This window comes from Cicer arietinum, chromosome 3, assembly GCF_000331145.2.
Source record: "Cicer arietinum cultivar CDC Frontier isolate Library 1 chromosome 3, Cicar.CDCFrontier_v2.0, whole genome shotgun sequence".
Lineage (NCBI taxonomy): Eukaryota > Viridiplantae > Streptophyta > Magnoliopsida > Fabales > Fabaceae > Cicer > Cicer arietinum.
The window spans coordinates 38,030,600-38,040,516 of NC_021162.2; positions in this window are offsets into that span (position 1 = coordinate 38,030,600).

The window sequence follows — 9,917 nt, forward strand, 5'->3', positions numbered from 1 at the left end:
ATGTTGGAAAAATTAATCCAATTTGGCTGGAAGGGAATAGTCGATTTCATGATTATGATATGGTTTATGTGTGAATGTGGGAATTGAAAAGAAGGAATGAAAGTGTTTATTGTGGATGAGGTTGCATGTCATGACAAATAGTTGTTAGAAATATTATTTTTGATGTTGACGCTGAGTTGCACGCCATGACATAGAAAATTGGATTTTCTATCCTTACAATTGAATTTATACATCTCATTTAAAAAAATTATCTTTTAACTTATTAAAATACCTGTATACAATAAAAATTATTAAAAAAATCAAATATTCTGAAATTTTTAGAAAAAGTAATTTTTTCTCTGAAATTCTCTTATTGGAAATTTCTTTTGAAATTTTTCGGTAGTTATTTTTCAATATCAAAAATTCTAAATATCCGGTTGAAACTCTCAAAAATTTCAAAAATGAAATTTCTAGTATTGAAAAATAACTACCGGAAATTTGAAATTTCCAGTTGAAACTCCCAAAAATTTCATCGTTCATGAAATTTCCGGTACACGTTTTTTTCTTTTCCATTTTGATATTTAAAATTTGGGGTAGAATAAAATTAACTACGACACACATTTCTGGTAGAATAAAAGTAACTACCAGAAATATGGTACAAAATTTTCGGTAGTATTAACCGTGTATTAGAAATTTCAAGGCGTGAAATTTCCGGTAGAATGAATTGTCTACTGGAAATTTTGTACCTTGAAATTTCCGAAAGTTACGTTTATTCTACAGGAAATTTGTGCATTGAAATTTCCGATAGTTACTTTTATTCTACTGGAAATTTGTGTCTCTAAATTTCCGTAGTTTATTTTATTTTACTGAAAATTTCAAATTTTAAAAAATAAAAAAATTGTACTGAAAATTTCATGAATAAATGAAATTTCTGAGAGTTTCAACCGAAAATTTGAAATTTTCTGTAGATATATTTCAATACCGAAACTTCATGGATTTTCAAATTTTCGGATGAGACTAACTCCTGAAAAATAAAATTTTCATATTGTAAAATAACTCTCGGAAATTTCAATTTCCGATATTGAAAAATAACTATCGGAAACTTTGTTTCTGAAATTTCCGGTATTGAAAAACAACTAACAAAAATTTTGTTCCTCGTTCCTAAAATTTCCGGTAAAATATTTCAGAAAAATAAATTACTTTTTTCAGAAATTATTTTTACAGTATATTTAAGAGTATTTTAGTAAGTAAAGAGATAAAAAAAATTAATAGAGGTGTATAAGTTTAATTTTGGAGACTCAAAATCTAATATTGTGTAACATGGCATAATTGGGCTAATGTCACTGGATGGCGGGCCTTGCGGGATTATTGATTCGTTCAGTTTAAGGTGGGCTAATGTCAGTAGGTGGCGGGCCTTGCAGGAACCAATGTCACTGGATGGCAGTTCATTTTTCTAATTGGCTTGAGTGAAGATATATTTGGATTGTTGATTATTGCATATCATGCATGCTAACTATTTTTGTGTTTGTGATTAATTATGTGCTTGCTTGTCTATTATTTTCTCTATGTAGATATTTGAGGTAAATGTTTAATTTAAAATAAATATGTTTAATTTATTATAACATGTGTTTTATACTTTTGATGACCAATATGTTGTCTCCTAGTATATTGAATTGATGTTTTTAACTTGATTTAGGTTTACGTGGATTGACCCTTAAATGACATTTTAGATACAGCCAAATTTGAAGAAAGTTAAGAATAATTATGTTGATGTAGTGTTTTGTTCCGTGACCTTACAGGAAAATAATATCATGTGATTCTAAGTATTTTTTTTTAAGTCACATGTCATTTTAATAATTTGATTTTTGACTTATAACTATATTTTAAATTTGAGCAGACGTGGACTTTCTTTCGCTAAATAAAATTAACTGTCACAAATTTCATTACTTTATTTCCTTTAATTTTAATTGAAATTATTTAATTTGACACATTGATAAACAATTTTCAAAGCAATTAGTAACTAAAGCTATCTGTTGTTGTAAAATAAATAATTATTCTAAAAGTAATGAGTTTACTACATGTATTCTTTTCAAAAAATTAAAAATTTACCCTTATCTTTCGAAAATAAATAACAAATTTAAGTAATGCTTTAAACCAAAATTTAGGACAATACAAGTTGAAAGTCAAATAAAGCCTATTACTTTTGCCTTCCACACCTTAATACTTTAACCACCAAATTAAAATGTGGAGTGCGAAGGATACATTGAGCCATTGAAGGATCGAAAAAGGAAAGTAACTATTGGTTCATTCCAACTTTGTAGATGAAATTAATAATCTGTCAACCCAAATATCATCTAGATGGTGGACCATATCAAGATTCAAGAGTCTACTACCGTTAATGATCCAATTTTCATTCCACACTAGAATGCTTTCATTCATTCCAATGTTTAGAAAGAAAAACACAAGAAAGAGGGCGGAAGGGGGTTGAATTGTAAACTAACTTAATTAAAAATAAATTATAAATTGACAATGTTAAAAGCAAGAATAGATAAAGAGATAAGGAGCGGAGTACAACCCAATTTATCATTATTCACCACCAACACGGTAGCTACGTCTAGACCTTTCAAATTGAAGGATTTAATCTACTAATTACCAATAGTATCACACATCCACTAAACATCTACTAGTCAAAGTGATTGTGTTCAAGTCTTCCCAACTTTCTAACTTAATACAATCAAACTGTTGAGAATAACAACCACTATTAGGCTAAGTTACAAATAGTGTTTAAGATTGTTTTCTAAATAGCTCTCACATGAGAATGTTTATAGGGTATGTTCTCATAATGTATTTGATGTTTTTAGCACTCAAAAATAATAAAAAGTTATTCACAGGTTGTTGTATATGAAGGAAATAGGTTTCTTGTATATGTGTTATTTACAGTGAAGATCACAAGTCCTTTTATAGAGAAACTTCAAGACCATTAGGGTTTCTGATTGTTGTTGTGATTGCATGAAATCATCATCTAACATAATAACTCGTATCAAATTATTAGAAATCTTGAATCAACATTAAAAACATGTCCAAATCTATTTTCATAATTGATTCAGCATATCTTGATAGAAATGAAAGGAAGACTAGAGGATGAGATATTCAGAGGATGTCATGCATTTCGCTAGACATATGAATAGTCTAGGTTAAGGAGCAGAGGATGTTGGGATCTTGATTTTTTATCAGAGTGTTGACTTTTTCAGAATGTTGACTTGATGCTTTCACCAAATGGTCAACTGTTTACCAGATTCATCAGATGTAGAATTATCAGATCAGACTTATATTAACAAATTCATTAGAGGCGCATTAAGAACACATTTATCATAGTTAGTTACAACTTTAACAAATCATCCAGAGCATTGCCTTTTTTTCTTCTTGTTTATCTTTTCTAATCATCAAAGGATGCTAATAATGATAACGGTTAGGTTGTTAGAGATGTAGGGTAAGGCCTTTAAGGTTCATGACTAGGGAACTACACACTTAATTAAATTTATTAGTTCTACAAATTGTTCCCACAAAATAATTTGTGTTATCACCAAAACAATTAAGGGTCATTGTTCTTCAACCCAACTTGGTTCTAACACAATGCAACAATGAGAACCCAAAGACAATAGTGGTTTTGCGCTCCAAATGCATCTCTAGACATTGCTTTGATAGTGACCAAGGTTAGAACTAAAAAATAACTTATAAGACAGTATTTAGCTTTAAAGATAGGAGTGATAAGACTATTCATATTTAAAATAAGTCTCCTAAAGGTGCAAACACGAGAACAAAGGCTGAATTTTGTTTTCCAAAGTTGATAACTTTTTGCTAATTTGATAAAGGTTGGTTGGTTTTTATGAACTACTTAGATAAGAAGCAACCAGATTCAGAGGTAGCAAGCAACAAAAGCATAAATAATTTGACACATAGATTTATCATGGTTCACCACTAACTTGGCTACATCTAGTCCCCTCATTCAAAAGGCTTTAATCAACTAATTCAAATACCTTAAACTACAAAGCACTTGACTCTTCAAGCCATTCTTCCCAAACAGCCTGAAAAACCCATACTTTATAGAAACTAACCACTTTTACCCTACAAGCCAAGTCTTCTCCAAACAACATGATAACCCCAGATTGAAGGAGGAACTAAACCACTATCAGGTTGGATACAAAACATTGGAACATTAAATGTTTGCTTCTAATAAAGTTGATAATAATAATAATAATAACTCTCACACTAAAAAAACACTCAGAAAATAATTATCATTCGAACAAGTGTTTCTCTCTTAGAGTTAACAAGTGTTTCTCTCTTTGAACTCTAAGATCTATTTGAAATGTGAGCTTGAGTTCTTCTACTCTCTTATATAATTAAGGCTTCCATTGAGTTCTTGTTTAATTCTGAATTGTATCTTGTTCAGATTGAGTTTATAAATTCTTCATTTGATTTTGTTCTTATATTATTTAGATTCCATTTGTAAATTCTTCAGATTGATTGTGTTCGTATTTTGTTCAAATTGCGTTTGCAAATTCTTTAGATTGATTATGTTAATATTTTGTTGTAGATAAATTTTGATCAAATCTTCTTCAAATCTTGACCAGATATTCTTTTCAACTTGGTCAAAATTTTCTTCAATTATAAAAAAAATGAATCAAATCTTATTTTAGATTTTCATCAATTATAAATTTGAATCAAATCTTATTTTAGATTTTTTTCAATTATAAATCTGAATGAAATCTTTTTTTAGATTTTCTTTAATTATAAATTTGAATCAAATCTTATTTTAGATTTTCTTCAATTATAAATTTGAATCAAATCTTAAATTTAGATTTTCTTTAAAAACATGAATTTTCAAAACTCTATGTATTTTAGAATTGTTCTCATAAAATACATTTTTTATTAACGAAACTCTAAGTATAAAATCAACTTGGTTCCAACACCTCCAACCTTGTTTTCCACGCATGGCTAGATTGAAAACACCTAAGAGTTTAAACCGTATGTCTATTTCATTCTTAGGCATTGAAAGCTTATTCCAGGTTAACTAGTTTATACATCGAGGAAAGGTCTCCTTTCCTTAACCGCAAGAAAGAATTCAACTTTTTTTCCCTTAACAACGCAGGTAAAAGATAGATGCTCATGAAGTAGGACGAGGTCCACTGTAAATGAAAATTTAATTAGGACTTCATGACCTGCTCGAGAGAGATTTCTGCTACTCCAAGAATTAATTTCTCCTACATGGAAGGGAGTTTTATATTTATGCTTGTACCAATAACTAATTGGACATCAAGATGGTCCACAAGATTCTATTTAGCTTGTTGGGAACTTTCCTACTACAAAACACTTCTGATTTTTGTAAATTGATAGATTGTCTTGATGTTTCTTCATAGAATGAAATGATGTTTTTCATAATTGTTGCTTCATGAAAGGAATCTCTAAAGAAAATAAAGAAATTATCAACAAAAAGAAGGTGTGAGATGGTCGGGGCATTTCGGAAAATTTTGATTCCATGTAAATATCTACACCACTCTTCTTTGTTAGTGAAAAAGTGCTTTTAGATACAATCATCTAGTTGATGTTTTGATGATAACAAAAACAAATAAAGAAAGAAAAATTATCCCCGAATTATATATGCTAAGTGTGTAGATTAAATGCAAGAATCATAACAATCCATAAGTGTGTAGATAAAATGCAAGAATCATAACAATTCATTCTAAAATAGCTTATGTTACAAATATATTATAGATCTACTAACGAAGCAAGTTATAATACAACAAAAGAAATACGGCAAAAAACAAGCGCTATAAAGCATGCGTTCCAATATAAGTTGTATATTCTGATAACTGGACGAAGACAAAGATACAAAATGACTTCTCCTTGCCTCGTTTCTCTAAGTCTAGTAAGCGAACAATGTTGCGTGTAACACCCTTTTTTTTAATTAATTAATTTAAGATTCTTAGTCTTGTTTATCCTTTTTGATTAATTTAGTGTGACGATAGTAAGATAATTATTCTTTGGATGTTTAATTATTTGATGAAGTATTTTTATATTAAATAATTCATTATTGGAATTTTCATTATTGACTAATTAAAACTCGTAGAAATATTTGTCTTAGAGTGAACAATGATCAAGCCAATTTTGACAAAGTCAAAATTGAATCACTCACACTACTATTTTTATAACTATATTTTATTTTAATAACATTTAGGTTATATTTTGTCCATTCAAATGTGTAACTAGCAAGAATAAATACGTGAATGTCAATTAATTCTTAACGGTTGGTCATTGAATTACATTATTCCAATTTAATTCCTTATTCGTGTGTGCAATTAGACTCAATGAAGAGAATTATTCATTCTCTCTGATCAGCTCTATGCCTCCTTTATTAGTCACATACACCTCTCCTTCTTAGGATACGATTAAACTTGCAGTAGAGAAAAATAAGTCATAATCACTCACACACCATTACCAACATTACATTTATCTCAAATATTTTCTAAGCCACACAAACAACCATCCTTACATTCCCTCGCATTCTGATCGAAGCTATAAACTTTTATTCATCTTGGTGAGATTCTCGAGAGCTTTATAGTGTCACCTGGAACGAAATCACTTGAGGTAAGGGCTTTTTCCCCAGGCAGAGTTATGCTAGATATTAAATTACCGATTCGTAAGATATTGATATGATGTCTGGATGTCTAAAAAGAAAAAGGTCGATTTTATTTTCGTCGTAAAGAAATTAACTATAATGCTTTGATTGTTTCTTTTGAGTAATATCTCTATCTTGATGAAATTAATTATAGAGTTATATTTTTATTATCATACTTTGATCAATATGTTTGTTGTTAAAATGTTTAATTCTATACATGTTTTAGAGTACTTAATTATAAAGTTATAATTTTTATAATGATATAATTATTAACATGTTTATTATGATGTATTTGATTTTAATTCTTGACTGTTGAGTATTTTAAATTTAAAACTTGACTTATATGAACAATATGTTTTAGAGTACTTAATTATAAAGTTATAATTTTTATAATGATATAATTATTAACATGTTTATTATGATGTATTTAATTTTAATTTTTGACTTTTGAGTATTTAAATTTTAAAACTTGACTTTTATGAACGATATATGTGTCTTGATGAAATTGATGAAAATTTTATATTTTTAATTTTAACAATATGAGAAAATTGATTATTGAATGCATTAATGAATAGTCCATTTTTAGAATGCGGAAAACTTTATAGTAAAAGAAATGAAATTTATGTTGTTATTGTATTCTTGGTGATATGAGTTTTAATTTTTATCAATAACACGTAGTGATTTTGAGATATTTGTTCACATTTGATGTTTTACGTAATTTTTTAAAAAATTAATCTGGAATAGTTTGTCTTTGTGGTTGCCTAAGTGGCTGGTGATCTGTGGTTTGAATAGTTTTCTCTGTGGTTGCCTAAGTGGTTGATTATTTGTGTTATGATTTTTTCTTTGTGGTTGCCTATGTGGCTAGTGAATTGTACATTTCGAACATTATTATCATTGTCATGACATACCATATGCATCTTTGTGGACGCCTTAGTGGCTGGTTTAATTTTCCCCATTGATATGGGTGACTTCTGTGTGGACGCCTTAGTGGCTGGCTATATTCGGTTCATATATATTTAGGACATGCATAATTTGCATACATTTTATTGTCATTGTTATTTTTATATAATTATTTGTTCTAAGGTGAGTCACTACAAGAAAACATTTGTATACCTACGGAAAATTAGCCACGGATCATAATCCGTGGGTAAATTAATTGTTACCCACGGAAAAACCGTGTGTATTGTTGTATAAAATAAATTTCTTTTTTTTTTTAATTAATTACCACGGTAATTCCGTAAGTAAAATTAAAAAATCCGTATACAATCCTAACTTAAATTTTGCCAAAAAGTTTCATATTATTTTTTACTACAGCTTATCCGTGGGTAATGTCTATTTTTTAGAAAAAATTTCTGTTTAATTTTTTTAAAAAAGGTCCCCAACTGATACTAAATTAATTTTATCAGGCTGCCTTCTAAATGCTCCTCTGAATCGTATCTTCCCTAACCCTTCTTCCCTGAGCCCTTCCTCCGAATCGTATCTTCCCTAAGCCCTTCTTCCCTGAGCTCTTCCTCCGAATCGTATCTTCCCTAAGCCCTTCCTCCGAATCGTATCTTCCCTGAGTCCTAAGCATTTCTTCCCTCCCTTCTTCTTGTCTGAATCGTATGAGCCCTAAGCCTTAAGCTCCTCTGCATCCCAAAGCTCGTCTCGTTCCTCCGCATCCCAAAGCCTTCTCGTTCGAGCTGCTTCGCTTCGCTCCTTCTTCTTGTCTGAACCCTCCGCATCCTTGCTTCGCTCCGTCGTGATGATCGCTATCTCTTAAGGTAAGTTATCTTCCTTTAATATCTTTTCATTTTCTGAAATCAATTTTTACTGAAATCGAGTCTTACTGAAAAAGCCCCAATTTGTATTGAAAACCCTAACCATAGAGTACAATGGCTGCTTCTTTCTCGAACCAATCTCTGTTACTTGGTTGCTGTTCATGTTCAATTTGGATAGTTAGGTACTGTGTTCATGTTTAACTGTTGCATTTTTATTGTTTATTTACATCTTGATATTAGGTATTGTGTTCAGTTTCATTGTTTATTTACATGTAGTTGTTATGTGAGTTAACTGTTGAATCTGATGGTGAGTCTGGAGTCTGAGAGAACTTGGTTGCTGTTCATGTTCAATTAGGATAGTTAGGTACTGTGTTCATGTTTAACTGTTGCATTTTTATTGTTTATTTACATCTTGATATTAGGTATTGTGTTCAGTTTCATTGTTTATTTACATGTAGTTGTTATGTGAGTTAACTGTTGAATCTGAGAACTGATGGTGAGTCTGAGAGAACTTGGTTGTTGTTCATGTTCAATTAGGATAGTTAGGTACTGTGTTCATGTTTAACTGTTGATTTCTAGCATGTGTTAGTTCTTGTTCCATCTGATTAAGCCTAATCCTGCTTGATTCAAGTTGCTGAATATATGCCTGGAAAAATAGAATAGAATGAATGGACATATATATATAACTCATAAGTAAAGATACCTATGAAAAATGCTTGATTCTGGCTGCCTTGTGGATTGTACTATCGTGCACTTCTTGATTTCCAAATTAAGTAACCTTATTGGGCTTATGCACTTGCTCTTCACTTTCAATTGTATTTAATCTGTTATATTTTTGTTTGATTGAAACTAAGTAACTTTGTTGTTTGCACTCACTCTTCACTTTCAAGTGGATTTAATATGTTATCTATTATGTTTTTGTTTGATTGAGACTAAGTAACTATAGTTATAGTTGTTTGTAATCATTGCTTGTTATGCTATTTTCTTAGGTAATTGCCGAAAGTCTATCTGAAGAGGAAATTGCTGGTTTGAGAGAAATGTTCCAGACTATGGATACTGATAACAGTGGTGCAATCACTTTTGATGAACTCAAAGCTGGTCTAAGAAGATATGGGTCTACCCTTAAGGATACAGAAATACGCGATCTTATGGAAGCGGTAGGGTGTTAGTGACTTAGTTTTGTTAAAAATATATTTTTCTCTGTATTTTGTGTATGTACTTTCATGGTTGCCAACACTTATTCATATTATTTTTTATTTGTGTGTGTATACATAGGCTATTTTGGGAAAGCAGATACTTAACTTGGATGAGCTTTGTGGAGTTGCTTGCATTCTGTTTGTTTCGATTCAGATTCTTCTTTATGCATTCCTACCTCTATTTGTATTTTTTATACATATTCCTTTCTTCTATTTTGCTTAGGGTGTTTTGGACATCACAACAACAGAGGTAGCAGACTACATAGTTGGAGGCGTAATGGCTTGTGACAGTTCTCGCTTTGATGT